This window comes from Anas platyrhynchos, chromosome 7 (genome assembly GCF_047663525.1).
Source record: "Anas platyrhynchos isolate ZD024472 breed Pekin duck chromosome 7, IASCAAS_PekinDuck_T2T, whole genome shotgun sequence".
NCBI lineage: Eukaryota > Metazoa > Chordata > Aves > Anseriformes > Anatidae > Anas > Anas platyrhynchos.
In genome coordinates, this window is record NC_092593.1 from 3156180 (window position 1) to 3173959 (window position 17780).

A 17780-nucleotide genomic window follows, 5' to 3' on the forward strand; every position below is an offset into this window, starting at 1 on the left:
TACCGTAAAATATGTTGCCTGTTTCTGAGTGAAAAGGAATACATGTTACATTTAGACCTGCTGAACAACATGGGAAAGCATAAGCGCCTCATAAACACCTGTGCTGGTCAAAGCAAGAAGTACCAAGCTCCCCGAAAGCTGGTACGTTGTTCACTAACCTTAGACGTGTATCAAATCGCTTCAGATGCCTTCCTTTTCAGACTGATGGCATGGCCTAAGGTTTTTGGTGATACTACGTGGTACTAAATTGGAAGGCATGTTTTTCACATACGTGAATTTGCAACCAAGTCAAGGCTGAGCAGCACCGCCGAGCTGTGTGAGCTACGCTGATCCGCAGATCAGCAGAGGTGTTTGGTAATTAGACCTGGTGAGCCACCATTAGCACCTGGATTCAGAGATGGAGAGATGTAGATACTTCGGTCTGTTCATATTGAGGTACCTGCTGGGGTTCCTAACCAGGATTTGGGCATCCTCGGTGTTTCTCTGCCGTGTTCAAACACCTACCGACACAAAGTTCATCCACCAGTGACATTTTTGCTTTCAAACATCCAAAAAGTTAAACAAGATGCATTGGGCCTGTGCACATCTAGAAGCATCAAGACATGTGGCAACGCTTTTTATGCCATCTTTTATCCAGGTAGTTCGGAATGATTTACAAGCATTAATTAATGTAAGTATTACAACACTCCTACTTAATCTGTAGTTTTTAATATTCTTCAATAGCAGAATATTTAAACGTGACCTGTTCTGCAGGTTGTATTTTCCCTTGGCTCAGCTTCTTCAGAATGCTCGTCATGTTGCCACATGAGCAGGAAATTATAGCTAAAAATATTGCTATTGTATGTGTGTGTGTGTGTGTGTGTGTGTACATAGTTTTTTCCATTATAGGCATTAGGTTCACTTTTTTTTTTTTAACTGACAGAATGCAATTTATGTTCCATATTCGTATTTTTCTGTTTATATTTAATACAAAATAGCCTAAATGTGTCATCTGTATAACATCATTTGCATGAATGTCATAGGAAGGAGGTGCCTTTCTCAAGTAGCTTATTATTTGTAAGCATGGGTGGTTATTTTGCTCGCAGGATCGGTTCAGCAGAGCAAAGCCTTCTGGCCATCCAGTAAATGCTACAAAAGTGGTGACCTTCTGTGTACGGTTGGTCTTGGCAATCACAGGTTTATCAGGTTTGTAGGAATTGCCCATGAAGTGTGTGCTTCTTTCTTTTCCTGCCCCGTTTTGAGGCCTGATGGGACCATGCCAAGTGGTATATGGATTAGGAGGACTGGTGGTGAGTAGGATCAAGGAACCCATTCATACCAGTCCAGGAGCATCAGCATTATTATAGGTGTCTGTTCTCAGCTCTTCTGGTGCTGCATGTAGGCCTTGCATCCTTTGCAGAGCTACCTGCTGCAGTATAAGGAAAGGAACAAGTAAGGAGAGGCAAAAATATACTCATTTTTGGTATGCAAACAATAAAAACCATTTTTGTTGCATGGATGCAACACCTTTCCATGGGTTCAGTTATGTTGTTAAAAGCACAATATCGATAGAGCTGTATCTGTGTTTGCTCCCACTGAATTATATATATTTTAAATAAACAAGGTAGTTTGGTGCAAATATTGTACACTCCTTAGAAGAAATTGCTTACCATTTTTGTGAGGTACTTGATGCAAAATGCTCTAAAGGCTTTGTGCTTTCTCTAGGCTCTTGCTGTTATTGCTAGTAAAAGGATGAGTTTTATCCCAAGTAGACATATTAAATGTCAATACAGTTGCCATCTCCTCTTCCTTTTTAAATGTCTTTTTGCTTGCCTTTCTCATGTGAATTTCAGGGGTGTTTCCCATTTCTACCTTTTGACTTTTCATTTCTATTTTCCTTTTCCCTTAAACTCCAGATCTTTTTTTTCCCTCTTCTAAGATCACTCTGTCTATGCATTTTTAATGAATCATTTACTGTGACGTATGAGCACTGAAGATACAATATCAGGGACGTACGCATCTGCAGAGAGCCTGCAAGCAGGAGTAGCAGCAAGATGAAATGGATGTGATCATAGTTCCGTTCTTTTGTTCAGATGGGATGGTGCTTGGCCTAGAGGCAGCACAAATTTAACTTTCCTTCTAGGGAATAACGAGAAGAATTAAAAAGCGGCAATGTCTCATTTTTCTTTTCCAGAGCACTGCTAGGAATAGAGGATTTCATCTGTGCCTTGGCTGTTTTCACACTTACCACTGAATCGATACTGTTTACACAGAAACAGCATCATAGGTAAGAATCTATTGTGCAAGACTCATTCATAGTCTCCATACAAGCAGGTTAAAAACGCAGAGTGGAAAACATGGGGTTTATAATCTCAGCAGTAACAGTAACAGATACAGCCTTTGTCATTACCTCATTAATCTTCCCACATGGTCTAAGTAATTCTCCCTTTAAAACAGGGAAGCAAGAGAGAAGCGTGTTTCAGACACTGACCTTATTATAACCAAAACAAAAATGACCAGAACAGCAAGAAATTAATCTCACTTGCAGGGATCTCCTCCTTGCAATTTTTCCTGCTTTTCCAGGCTGTGGGAAAAAGTGCAGATGCTGGAGGACAGCTTCATTAAAAAAAAAAAAAAAAAAAAAAAAAAAAAAAAAAAAAAAAAGTAAATAGCTGCCTCAAAGTTCTTAATTTCATATGAGTATGCATAATTTATGTAAAACTCAGTCTATTTTAAAAGTTTTAATACAAATTTTCAGTTTTAGTGGACTGATCAATGAAATCACTATGAATTATTCATTATTTTGCATTTTTTACTGTTCCAACTGAGATACTTTAGAATTACATAGATAACACGGCTTTAAAACATGAGAAAATGTAGAATTAATCAACATTTTAAAATGCATAAAATCAAAAGCTTGCCTATGGTTTGTTTTAGGCTTGTGTCACAGTGTATACGTCCATCAAAATTTTCTCCTTATAATCAAACTTAAAATTTTTACATGTAGCTTTTGAGTCAAGCTATCTACAAAGACAAAGTAAAGTGCATGTCAAAACCATAGCCCTGTTTGGGATTCAGGTATTTTGGTGTTTAGCTGTAGCGCGCTCGTTTGATTCGTGTGAGCAGTACTAATAACTACAAATGAATAGGATTTAGCCTGTTGTGTGTTATGTAAAACTATTTACATAGCGAGTTTGTGGGTGTGACAAATTCCCTTTTCAATGTAATCAGATGGAGCCTGTAGACCTACACTAAGATGAATGTTTCCCTGCTTCTAGTTTCAAAACAAAGGCATAGATAGAAGATTTTACAGAAATTAACACTTTAATACAATCTCCATCAAATCACCTTACCAAAAGTTGCATTTATACCAATTAATATATTTATATGTTTATGTTTATGTGTAAATATATATATATTTAATCCGCTATCCAGGGTTTTGTTTCTGTTGAATACTTCTGTTGAGATTCAAAAATATCTAACCTATCTAATATCAAAAATATCAAAAATATCTAACCTATCTAATATCAAAAATATCAAAAATATCTAACCTATTTTCTTGGAAGATGGAGTGATATTCCTTTCTAAGATTTGCTCTGTCTTGTCAGAAAAGATCATCTGACTAGAGCTTCCTGTTGCTTTCAGATGCTACAACATCTGGCAGAATCAGTTTGTTGTCACAAGTTTTTATTACTATGACATGTATCGCACGTGATTTCATACTAATTTCATAGCAAAATGATTTTTTTTAAATATTGTACTACATTCCTCAATTATACTGTATGATCTTATATTCAAAGTGCCAGATGTCCAAGAGTCCAAGATAAATCCTTAAAACCCTAATCTTTATTATGAGAACAAGTTTCTTCAGGTCTGTGTAGAAATTTTCCTTCTCAGAATATGGTATTGTAATTTTTACACCCCTTGGTAAAGAAGAATCTCTGTTCCTCATAGAAACCCAAAGTGCTACAACATTGTAATGTTTTCACTATTATTTTAGATGAACTCTTAAAATGTGTTGCAACTTTTTTCTTTGCTACAGTGACCTGACAGCGATACCAGATTTTTAAGTATATCTCTATTGTACTTACTTAGAAAGTGTTTTATAATATGAATTAATAATTACATACTTTAGATGGACAATTTGTAATTAAAAAGTCATAAGAAAGTGCCTCTCCTATTTAGAGTATTAAATTGTGTGCTGCTTTTTCACATTATTTTGATAATATGACTTGTGTTTCTTTTGAAACAAGGACAATACTTGCATAGCTGTAATTTACTCATGGTGTCAAACCATGTAGAGGCTTTTTATGACTGAGGAGTGGGCAAGATCAGGACAGTTGGCTAATTTTCCAAGCTGTGATGTGGGGTGTAACTTGAATTTAACTGCAAATAGGATATATTTTGGGTTTGCTAAACAATACTCGGGGAGTGTAAATGCACTATCACAAGCAATGATGCAAGAAACTCTAATGTATATATGGTTTCATAAGTCAAAGGTGCTTATCAAAAGGATACCTGACATTTTCATCTGTTTTAGTATCAGAAACAATCTACAGCATCCTGATGAAAAGTGTGGTGCTGGTGTTCAGGTATAGTACCTGGTTCTAGAGAAAATGGGATCTGTTTAGCTCATGAAACCAAAATTAAACACACAAAAAAGTGTGTGGGGGCAGGGGAGGGAGAAGAACTATAAGAGTGGGCTAATTATCGGAGCTGTGGTGTGCAGCTGGGATTCAAGCTTTAGCAACAAATTGAATAAATAAATGCACAAGGTTTATTTTGTGTTGTTGCTGGATTATTTTTTTTTTAAGACCTGACAATGGAACTTGTCCTTTGAGTTCTCATTTCAGTCCAGAATCTTAAACTTTGAGTTCTTTTATAGCAGGAAATCTTACTGGATATTAATAGTTGTCAAACTTAAATTAAAAAGACAGGGGAAAAAGTTACAAAGATTGAGTTGAAAATCTTCAAAGTATGGCTTCTGGAAGTCTCTCATGGAACAACGAATATAGAAGGTCTTGATAGGTTAGTAAACTGTGTTGTGATGCTTGCAGTTATTCCTGATAGCTTCTGAATAGTGTTGGCGTAGATTCATCTACAAACTCTTTTATAATAATTACAATTCAATCACTGATTAAGTAATATTTTCATGTCTGCGATGACAAAATTGCATTTACTCAATATAGTGAGAAGTAACTTCGGTTCAGGCTATTTTAAAATCAACAAAAGCTAACCTTTTTCCATTTAACTGTAAAGTTTTGTAAATAGCAGTCAACCTTTTTAACACAAAAGTTCATTTTTTCCCTTCAAATTCCTTGGGCAATGAAAGCATACTTCTAAGGTGTTTTCTTTTTCTAATGACACGTAGTGGATGCACCCTGCTTTAGGGACATCAACTGATTAACTTCCATAGTATGTCAGAGAGGACAATGTCTTTGAAATCAATATCTAATAAAAGAGGGGCCTTTTTGGATTCTTACACAAACTGGGGTTGCCTCATCCAGGAGACTGTTCTTCCTCTATTTATTGTGGCTACTAATGAACTAATTAATGGCAGAGCCAGTAGGTCTGGCAGTATACTTTAGAGGCTCATCTTTCTGTGCTACTTCCCTAATAATGCTTTTTTTTTTTTTTTTTTTTTTTTTTCACAGAGAGATTTGTTTCACCATTATTGTAATCTGTTTTTTTGATTGTTTGTTTTTATTTTTTTGAAGCTCATGAGAGATTTTTCACTTCCAGTACAGTGTTTCTTGAGGGCCACAAGCACAGTAGTGAAAAACTTCAGCTAGCTCATCTGGCAGCCTGTTAGAAGCTACCTTGAGAGAACAGAAACTGACTCTTGACCAGCTATTTGGAAGTCAGAAGATGGGTGCCAGACTGTCTAGCATTTCAATATCAAGGTGGATTAAGAGCATTAAGGAAGCTTAAAGAGCTCTCGGGAGAGAGATTCCCATGGTTTTGAAGGCTTATTCTACCAGAATAGTGGTTTGGCTGCAATTTGGATTGAAAGAGCTCATGACTTTTCTCCTGAAGTTGTGCATGGCGCTACCTAGTTTTACTTCTTTGTTAAACACAGTCAGAGTTTGAACATTCGGGTCATACTGAGTGCTTCACAATTATGGAAGATCAGACACTACTTGCCAAATTTAATAGACATTGCCGTAGAAGTCTCCAGGCCCTGGCTAAGGCAAGTCTCAATCTATATTGGTGTAGAAGTTATACCATCATTAAAATTTAAGTTTATATGAGCCATGTAAACAGCTTTGCTGTCGGAGGGGAGGATGAGCCGGTGGCTCGATGTTTCCTCTGTATTAGCTAGCATGGAAGAATGTTATCAAACCACGTTGCCTTTTGTAGCAGTCATGGAAGAAAAAATAGAATTTCAGACAGAACACTCTCCCCTCATTTTCCATCTAATATGGAAGTATTCAGTTCATCATAGCTTCTGAAGCAGGTTTAGTGAAATTGATATAACTGGGCTGCAGTAACTTTGCTCAACTGGAGCAATTTTCAGCTCAATGTATGATATATACAGTAAGCTGTTGATTGTTTGCTGTTTTTTTTTTTTCTTTTTTTTTTTTTCATAATTTTATAATGGAAATTATCCAGGTAGATGTATAAATTGTATAAATAACTGATTTAGTTATGAATCTTCTTAGCATCACCATCATTACACTTAATCTTCTAGCAGCTTAATACCAGTTGTGTATCATAGCTGAAAAACTGCTTTCACGCACAAGTTTTGCTTTCAGGAGCAAGTGAAGGCTTATTCTCAAATATGTAGCAAACAAGCTTCAAAATATTGAAATAACCTCTTTTTTAACTATTATTTGTAAATAACAGCATGCTGTTACCTTTAAGCCCTATTGGCTGATCCCCACCTAAGAAAAACTTCTCTGGATGTGTACGATATCTAATGCATGTCTATGTATGTTGGCAGGTAATTAATCTTCTACATTACTGCTTTGCTTAAATTCTAATTAAGACATACACTGGAAAAAATATGGGCTTTTTTGTGTGAATGTATTATTTAGTTAGAATCTAATTGCAACCTCTTTATCAAAAGTTTCATAAAAATAGATGAAATGTAAATACTACATAAACCAGGTGGTAAATCAGCATGGAATATTTCTTCTATGCTGGTTCCAATCTATGCTCCTCATTCTGGGAGCAGCCCATACTTTTGTTAGAAATGCTGCGTCAGTAGAGCAATGAAGAAGAAGTGTTTGAACAGACCAGATGCTGGAGAATGGACTGATGCAGTAAGCTGCTTGCTCCAAGTCAAGGCTGTGCCTATGAATACTCACACGTCCAGTCCAGCTTTTTGTGAAGTCATACGCTGATCTGTCTCAGAGTATCCAGGTTGTTTGTGACCAGCAGTACTAACAATGAAGTAGTTCTGGAAAACTTGGAGCATCATTTCCACCTCGATTCTGCTCTTAGTTCAGCTGGATCCTCTGTTACCTTTGGAGCATTCCTGGAGATGTTAAGCAAGGCCTGAAAGGCCGAAAAGCGACCCTGTTATAGAGCAGGAAAGTTGCAGGCTGCAGCCCGTTTTGGAGATGGTCTAAGGACAGGGTAGGGTTAGAGAGGTGAGAAGACTGCAGTAGGGAAGTCAGAGAGCAGCGTTCTCACAGAAGCCACAATGGGAAAGTCTGGTGAGCACATTTATCACATTATCATTGATCATACAATTGATGTTTGCTGCAAGTGGCTTGGGAATCAGGTTTTCGTCCTTGCTATCCAGCTACCTCAGAACATGTGTGTTTTTCTGGCTGTTACAGCAATTTCAAAGCTTTCCTCTGTTAGGCCCCTACGTGAGGCACATGGCGAGGCCATTTATATGCTTTAACTATTCCTGTGTTCTGGAATGGCATGTGTGGATTATTAGGAGTGTTAGGCTATAGCAGGTCTTTGGTTACACTCGTGCTGTACTTCCACAAACACTTTAAGCCAGCATAAGCCAAAAGATGCTGCCCTGCCCTGCACAAATGTTCTCGCAGCTGCACACTTAACTGATCGTGGAACTGGTTTGGGTTAAAAGTAGCCCAGCAAACAAACCAAAACAAAACATTCGCTTTCAGCTAGCTCTGAGCCCAGCTCATTCCTAGCCTCATAAATATTTATGTTGGCTTGCAGGTCCTCACCTTGGTGGTGTGAAGACCAGAACAAGTGTGTGAAGAAAGCCAGGAGCCACTTATTTTGTTGCAAGGGCTTGTCTAAAGGGCTTGTGGAATTGTAGTTGAAGCTGTGGCTCCTTGCTAAAGGAGCCAGACATTCTAAAGGCGGCCCAAGAGACAGCCTTTCCTCCCTGGCTCCCAAATCAAACACTCGGATAGAGCCCAGGGTGTGGCCTTGGACTAATTCTGTCTTTATCACCTGCCTTTACGTAACCATTTTTCTCTGAAGAACTTCAAGTCCTCTCTTCTGTGATCCAAACTGTCTAACCAAAACACATTTCCACGCCCACTGAAATATTTTCCTGCTCTCTTATGACTTCTCACAGCTGATATTTTCTCTGGTGGATAACTACATTTCATATTTGTGCAACAAAACAATGCGAGAAAAATGGGACTTAGATGAATTATGCCTGTTGATCTTACTATCTGATGGTGTAAGGAGCTCATCTCTTTCCTCCATAACTGTGCTGCTCTCACAGGATAATTTATGCATTTCAGAAGTGTTTTTTATCTTTGTATTACAAAGAATCGCATATTCAAAGTTTCATTCATCCCAAATTACATACTAGAAAACACATTCATGTCTCACTTACTGCATCGTTGGACATAAGAATAAAACTACGGGTCATGGTGAGCTGCATCGACTCCTTTATCTGGTCTTACAGGTCTTGCACAGTACTTCTGCACACTTCTGTATTGCTTGGAATTCCTCAGACAATTACAGCTCGATAAAAGTTAAATTCCCTTTTTTTTGAGAGAAATTCCTTCTCCCTTTAAGTAATCATTTTGTACAACGCAAATACTAGTTATGTTATTTTTTACCATCTTGCCTCTATAAGCCTGCCAAATTTGGTGCATTATGTGCAAGAGTTATTCATGTAAGTCCCAATTTGTATTTGCCTGCTTGGCACTTTTATCTAATCATTGCAAGCCTGCACCACAGCTGCTGCTTCTCGCTGACCCCAGATGCTTGAAGCAAAGGCTGGAAAGAGGCAGTGATGCTGCATGGCCGTTCAGTATAGCAAAACATGGTTCTTTGCTCCGTGGAGCTTCACTGCAAGGTCTTTTATTTCCCAGCTTCATTCTTGCTTTGGAGGTTCTGTAGGGTGACCCAATCAGTCTAGAATTTTATTGTATTTTTTAAACATTACGAGCTGGGTAGGAAGACTTGCACTGCGCAGCTGAGTGGTGGTTCTGTTTGTTTTAACTGTTAACCTACACTTCTGGTCAAAGATCAATAGATTATTGCCTGAGTAAAGCACATCATGGCTGGAACTGCAGAAGCGTTACCGAAACCATTTATTTCTTCAGCTGATGTTGAGGAATCTGCAGTCTGCAGAGCACAGTTCAAAAATGTAGCTTGCCACGGGAAATTTAGAAGTGACAGAAAAGGACTAATAGAGGTGGACTGCCGATTCTGTTAAAAGTGTAACTTTTTTCCTCTTCTTAAGAGGAACTAGGACGCTGCATTATACAAACAGTCTTAAAAATTCCGTGATGGAATGGCTGTTAGTAAGCTCTTAACATGTGCTTTAGGTTATTGCTGTTTTTATCAGTCACTGCTTTATTTCTAATTGCACTTTGTCTTTGAACAACCAAACTTTTTTTGAAATTTAATTTCAAAAGTGTCATTTCATTACGTAGTAGAAGATGAACAGTAATGGAAAGATTTATAATCTTGAAAATATTTGAAAGAAGGTTCTTGAACCATATGAATTTCCAGCTCATTCTGATTATTCTAAAGTTTGGGCTTTTCTTTCTCTAAGAATTTGCAATCAAAGAGCTGCTTTCAGTTGTAAAAGCCAAAAAAAAAAAATAAAAAATCATCAACTAATCCTCAGGTGTAAGTTCCATTAAAAACAAAGAAAAAAGGTTCTCTAAAATTATTTGGAGTGCTGCTGCTGTAAAGGGAGTTCAGCACATCGAGATAATATGGATTAATATTCCAACTTTTATTTCTTTGCTATTTTCACTGTATTTTTTTCTAGTCTATTCACCATCTGATTAGAGTCTACGTTATTTAATCTTAAAAATACACCTGGGATCTTTAAATAAGAGGACGGTAGAACCATTGACCACTCCAGCTAAAAACCTAAATCACTGTTGAAATTGAAGCTCTTTAATCTGAATCAATTAAAGCAACAACAACAACAACTCTTAAGATACAGAATGGAGTATTTCACATTGAAATTAACTTACCACATTGGAAAGGTTGGCAATTTTCAGAAGCGAGGAACATGTAGCACTGCTGCTGATATGGGGGAACAGGACAGGGTGGACCTTCCTGCAGAGATGCTGTGAGTGCAGAGTGCCTCCTTCCTCTACGATCATTCTTTAGGTAGGGAAGAAAAACACAAAAGTCTTCTTATGTTGAACTAACTAACGTTACTTCATTTGCAAAGTGTGAAAAGCAAGAACAGAGTTCTAAAAAAAAGTTTTAAAAAATCAGTCTGGGCTAATTTACATTTTTTTTTTTCTAGTGTAAAAATATTAGCGTGGAAATTCAACTAGCTGTAGTTTAGAATCTCTTTAAAAATTAAAGATTTATTATCTTAAGTTAAAAGTAAAGATTTATTTATTTATTTATTTTAATTTGTGAAGTAGTAGAAGACAGAACCTGGATGCTTAAATTACGTTATGATATCATTTTTAACTTCCTATAAAAGTGTGGTTTCTGATAATCACTACATCCTGATTTCCATTGAATGTTTATAAATAGAAGGTTGGAAAAATAATTCATCTGTTTCATACCCATAGTGCTGAAGCCTTGTTAGAGGTTAGTTTCTTACCAGTATTCATGTGATGCTCAGAAGCAATGCGTGAAGTTAAATGCTGATACTGTTTTTTAGTTACCTATAGGTATGACTGTGATTTAACAAGTTTTGTACCAGGAATTGCTCTTTCTCTCTGTACCATATTGTGATCTATAGCTATAGGGTACCGTACATTTATTTTTGCAATACGAATGCTTCTCTGTGGCTGTCATTCACCCGCCTACTTCTTGTAGTTGTGTGTCATGAGTTACTGTTGATTTGCTTTGCTTTACGAGGATCTTTTATTATGGCTTTCTCAGAGTTGGCATTTAATCTTGGTAGATGCTTAGGAATTAATATCTTGTAATGATCTCAAGTTTGCTACTTTGAAGTCAGAATTTTTAAACAAGAGACTTGGCAATGGATGTACTGTAGCTGCTCTTAACAGTTTAATTAATGCTGTGTTATGTATGCTTTTTTTTTTTTTTTAGCATATACTATTTTGAAACACTGCTTGATATATAGCATGAAAAAAGTGTGCACACTCACTAAGTGATACATGTTGTTGTGTCTGTGAACTCTGTACATTTGTAATGTTCAATTTGCCAAAGTTAATGTGTTGAAAATTAACAAGTTACTTAAGTTAGTTAAATGTCTCTTTCTTGAGGAAAATTACCATAATGGTTACTTTTACTAAAATGCAATTACTGTCATTGTAACAATCAATCATATTTTCTTGTGGAAGGAACTTTGCCTAGTTCTGAATGCATTAAAATGTAAGATTGCTCCGATCAGTGCTAAAATGAGCCGCAGAGGCAATACACTTTGGGGAGAATCAAGTGGAAGTTCCAGTCATATGGTTGTCTTTAAGATTATTCAAAAATAGAAATTAACTTTTTATAGGAAATTGAGCCCAGTGACCTGCAAAACACTAGCCAAAGCATTATAAATTCTGAAAAGCTTTAAAAATAATTGAAAAAGGTTTTGTTAATGCTGAGCATGACTAAGCCTTCAGGAAGAGGTTCCCATAAGCATTTACCACTTGGCTGACAGAATCTGAAAGCTTTTCCACAACAGTCTGGAGGACAGTGTTGATTTGTCTGCTATGCCATCCTCCCACTTTTCTTCTCGGCAGCCTCTTTTCTCTGTCTGCAAATTACACTCTTCATTTCCCTAACATTTCTTTTCCCTAACCTCTTTTCCTTCCCTGTTGTGAATTTCAAGTGTCTTTGTTCTCCTTGCTGCTGTACTTCCCCCATCAGCCCCATTGTCTGTTACCAAATTAAAATGAAAAGTCCTGAGGGGATCAAATCTTCTTCAAAAAGTAGAAGGGGCAAGATAAAGAAGCTGCATTTTCTACTAGGTTGATTCCCAAACCAGCCTACGAGGGACTAAGAAATACCAGGTGGAATTGTTGCTTCTTGACCTCTCACACCACGCATAGCTTCATCCAGCACAGGCAAAGTTGCTCAAAGGTCCTTTGAAAATACTGAAGTTGTAGTGATTTGCTCAGAGTATTGCTGGTGGCTGCTCCTTACTCAGGCTTCTTATTTTTCACTGATTTTTCACTTATTTTTCTCATTTTTTATATGAGGAACAGTGCCAGCACAGAATGGTTTCAATACTGGTCGTTGCGTGTGTACTTACTGCCTTGAGGTACTCATTTCCAAAGACCCCAAAGTCACATTTTATAGGAATACAACGTCAAATCTAAGGTAATAGTACCTGTACTGATCCTTAAAGATAAAGAGGTAATTCTGTGATGATTCTTGGAAACCAACTCCTTCATGGTACTTGCAAAAAAGAGCTGTATTCCAGGCTCGTTTTGCTACATACTCTGTGGTTATTCTATGAGGCGATGTTATCTTGAAAATAAATGAGGAATATTTCAAAAATCCTAGATCAAAATCCCTAAATATGTAATAGTTATGTTGGCAGATCAGGTATTGACAGTTTGAAGCCAATTTTTCTGTATTTTAGTTTTTCTGGTATTGTTTTCTTATACTATTGTATAAACAATTATATATAACATTTGTGTCTATATAGAGGCAAAAATGCCATTGTTGAAAAAGTACTGCTAAAATATGCACCAGAAATGTTTATGCAGTTAGAAATTCATGTTAATATGTGAAACTAGTGTGGTAAATGTATTACAGTTAACAAGTCCGTTTCATACATCCCCATTTTTTGTTGGTTTTGTTAGGTTTATTTTCTGCAAAAGGTGTCATGGATTTCCTTGAGTATATACACCAGTTGATAATATACATATTTAAGACATTTTTTATTTAAAATATGAACGTTATTTTCATTTTGCAGTTTGCAATTAGGTAAATTACTACTGTAAGAGTATTTTTAATATTGATTGCAGCACATGCTTTTCAAGTTCTGTTCAATACAAGAGATTGATAATAGTATCTGACTTAATTTGCAGTATTTTCTTGTAAGTTCAGTAAGAAACTGCAATTTTTGCGTTAAAATTCTGCACCTCAGTTTTGGTTTTAATTTTTTTTCTCTTATCTGAAGAAAATATTCTGCTTGGTATTCTAGGGCCTTTGGTGGCTTTTGAAGAGATCGCTCACCAAATAACTGCATTCTGCCAAACTGACTAGTACTAAAACTCTCAATATCTCAGTGTTATGGATCACAGGGTAGTATGAAATACTGTAAAATTTGATCTAAAGGCAAACTGGTCTGATCTAATCCAAATTTGTCTTCAAACTGTTGGATGAGCAGTCTCAATACACCTTACAAGTTTAATCCAAAAAGTGCAGTCATGAAAATTTAGAAGTTGGAGACGCACCTGTAGAGTATGAGGGAATCCCAAAATCTCACAGAATGGTTGATGTTGGAAGGAGCCTTTGGAGGTCCTTGTCATGGAAAGGAGACAGAGATGAGAGCAGAGCAGGCATCCACCACCTAGACTGATCTGGAAATACTAGAAAAAGAATACTTCATAGAATGACCTGCAAAGTGACACGAGAGAGCAACGTTACCCAATGTTTTGGAATATAGATGACACGCTTGATCACATAAAAGGAAGGTATTTTTAAGCATGTAATATGTTTAGTCAATGGGTAACAAATTTTCTTAGGGAATTTATATACAATATCCTTCTAGCAAGCTCTCCATTCCATTTGTAGACTGCACATCTGATCTGTGCGTGTTTAATGAAAAAAAAATGCTGTTAATGAAAGATATTTGGTACCTTATTTAAACAATAATGACAAGAGACTGGTCCTATATATAGAACAGTTGTGATTATTTATTTCAGAAATATGCACATACATTAAGCACATGTAACACAAGCGATCTGATTCCTGCTAAAAATTGAATTAAAAAAAGCAGGATGAATTAATAAAAAAAGCAGAGTAAAAAAGTCATTCTTAAACCAGAGACTGAAAATAAAGTATTTTTCAAGGCTGAGAAAGCTGTTCTCCCTTTAGAGTAAATTGTGATATAGATGATAAAGCTATAAAAGGTGAATCGAAAGCATTAGTAACTCCTTGCCCACCTAGAAAGATTTTTTACTAGATTAGAGAATATATGCTCTTGCATGCACCCTTGTTTATCAAATTATTCTTGGCTATGAATGGCTATCCTTTTATTGCAATCCTATTAATCTTTTTTTGATTAATATATAGCATTCCAAAGTAATTACCTATTAATAACTTCTGACAACTTGTCCTAGAAGTATTACATTTTATTGTTTCTATCTTGCAATATATTCCTAGAATAGGCAATTATTTCACTGATATAATCACAGAAATAATTGTATTGTACTTGTGCTAGAAAAATGGAGATCTAATACAAATGATGTTCTCATTAGAATTCAGAAGCCTGGTTGGCACACAGTTGATTTCGTTGGCTCCCGGCCTAATCCTGTTACGTTGTTTTTAACTATGAAGAGAGTGGGTTTAAAGATCTCCAGCAGTGCAAATGAGATGAGGGAGTTATAAAGAGCTTAAAGAATCAGAAAAGTATAACTCCTTCAAAACAAATTATGTAATAGATAGGATATTTCAAAATTTTGCTTGTGTCCTTTAATACAATATGGATATTAAAAAAAAAAATCAAAGAAAAAAAATTGGGGGTTGTTAAATGGAAGGTGTCATCATATTGTACGAGTTGTAGTACTACTCTGTAGAATAACTTCTGAGTTTAAGCAGCATATAGGTGTAAAACACCAGCAGTATACTATGGTTTGCATTTTAGAAGTGTAACAGTACTTCAAGTACTGAAGAATCACTTTTATTTTTAAAAATAAATGCAACCTTCATATTACATGAACTGTAGAGATCTTCTGAGTAAGGCTGTTTATAGCATTAGCTTCCACGAGTTCCAAGACTTTACTGATGGAGTTGACTGCTGAAACAGGTGAGTCAGACCTTTTGGTCCTATTTTATTTATTTATTTGTGTGTGTGTGTGGTAAGAAGCAGCTTACATAAAATCTTTACCTTCCACGGCCATCTGACCATACGTAAGTAATTGAGATTTCATTGCATTATGTGGGTAAATGCAGTTGCTGAATACGTCAGATAAAACCAGGCCCAAGCACCAGCCTGAGTACCTACCCAACCCAATTCCAACCCAACTCATGTGACTCCAGAAATTCTACTTATACAATAATGACAAATACTTTAATATACAAGGTGCTTTTCAGTACATTTTCCATTTTTGTATGAATTGCCTCATACACAGCCACTGTAGCTTTGTCATCGTTTCCACATCTGAGGCCTTCTGACCGTGAGCTCAGTTCTTTGCCCCCTGCCTTTACTTCAAAGATCTTTGGATCTGTTCTTCCCCTAATGCTGAGAGTATAAACCTGAGATCAGTAGCAAAAATGATCTGGGAGAGATGTGTGGATCTTCTGTTTCCATAATTTCAAGTTCTGTTGAGTATCTGTAGCTATATTAAGCAGTGTGAGGAGGTTTTATAAATAAGATTCCTCTGGATGAATTTAGAAGGCAAATTGTGACCTACCCAGCACACACATCTTTTATTCAGGTGTTTCAAAGAAAGACCCCAGTGGATGTGCTTGTCAAAATAAATAAGAGGGTGAAAGTTTCCCAATGTATTCTCCACCATTGTGTAAATCATTAGATTTCAAGTCAGGTCAAATTATCACAGGAGAAGCAAAAACTGTAAAACGCTTCGACAACATTTGTTTTCAGTAAGATTTTATTTTTACCTTTGGTCATGTTAAAGATTCAGCTGCTCTACAATTAGCTTCTTAATCTTTGGGAGGAGAATGGTGACTACATTACTCGTTTTGTAGTCTTTGATGCAGACAAAGAAAATCATTAGTCTTCCGATTACAGTATCAACAAATGCTTTCCTTGGGGTTTATTCCAGGGTATCTTACAATAGTGAGAACTTGCAAATGAGACAAAGATGAATGCCTGGGAGGATACAGCACAGTAGAAGCAGGCCAGATGATTTCAGAATTACAGAATGACAGAAAGGTTGGCGTTGGAAGGGAACTTTGGAGGGGGACTCCTCAGCCTTTCTGGGCAACCTGTGCCACTGCTCCGTTACCCGCACAGCCCAGAAGTGCCTCCTGATGTTTAGGTGGAACCTCCTGTGCTCCAGTTTGTGCCCAGTGCCTCCTGTCCTGGCACTGGGCACCCCTGGCAGGAGCCTGGCTCCGTCCTCATTGCACCCTCCCTTCAGGTATTTATATGGGTTTATGGGACCCCCCCCCCCGAGCCTTCTCTTTTCTTCTCTAAGCAGCAGGACTCCTAGGTCATTTTCTGCAGAGCTGCTTTCCAGCTGGGTGGACCCCACGAATGAATGAATACCAAACAAATACTTTTGTGAGTACTGCTAATTTTGGGCCTAAGAAGCAGCATCCTGTTCAGAAGTATCATAGATCTGTCTGCCATGACAGCTGATAAATCTGACTTGCAGTTTTCAGCAAGCACAGAATCAAGCCATCTAGCAATACGATGCTTAAATGCACGAGCATTACAAGCAGGCTGACAAGGGGGATGAAGAAGCATGCAAGGTGTATATATTTTCAGCCTTTAGAAAGGCTGTGAAGCCATACAATTCACTTTCTAAGGCTTCTTGTTGTTGACATACGTAACTGCAGGATACTTTCACTTGTGTGCATGTATGCACATTATTGTATCTCAAACATATACGACTCCCTACATACAATAAAGTAGTGTATGTAAAGTAAAACATAGGGAAATAAATGGTAGCAAGGACCTTCATGGCTTTATGAAATCTAGTTCACCTCTTCTTTGAGTAACACAAATTTTGCTTTTGGGAGTTACTAATTTCTACATGGTATGCTTTTTTTGTGTCAGGGTTGATAAAGTGTGAAGGAGGAGTCATCAGCATTTTAAAAGGAGCATTTCCTCCGGTTATAATGGACAACATCCTGAAGTATTCACCTTAGTGGCTGCATTTCAGTTCGAGTCATTTATCATGGTTCGAATAAATGACAGAACTATGCTGTGATTTTATCTTTCTGCGCATAATAGACCAATTGTAGAGCTGGAAAGCAGGTAATTTCCATAGGCAGAATTTTCTTGTGTGAGAAAAAAAAATCAAAATGTTTTAATCAGCTAATATCTTGAGGAGTTAGCATGATATTTATTTTACTTAGCTCCTTGGCTTTTCATCTTAGAGCATCTTTGTGATAGGTGGGAGCAAATTCAGTATAGATCTTTAATATGCATGATTTGCTCATTCTTAAAACTAAACCTCTTTTCAGATGCTCAGTTCTCTAGTCAGTAGTTAGCTGACACAGCATTTGATTGCCTTGGTGCTGGCTGTTTGACTGCCTTTGAGCTCTTTGGCCCCCCCCTTTTTTTTTTTAAATTTCGTAAAGTTACTGTACCTTTCAAAGATCATTCA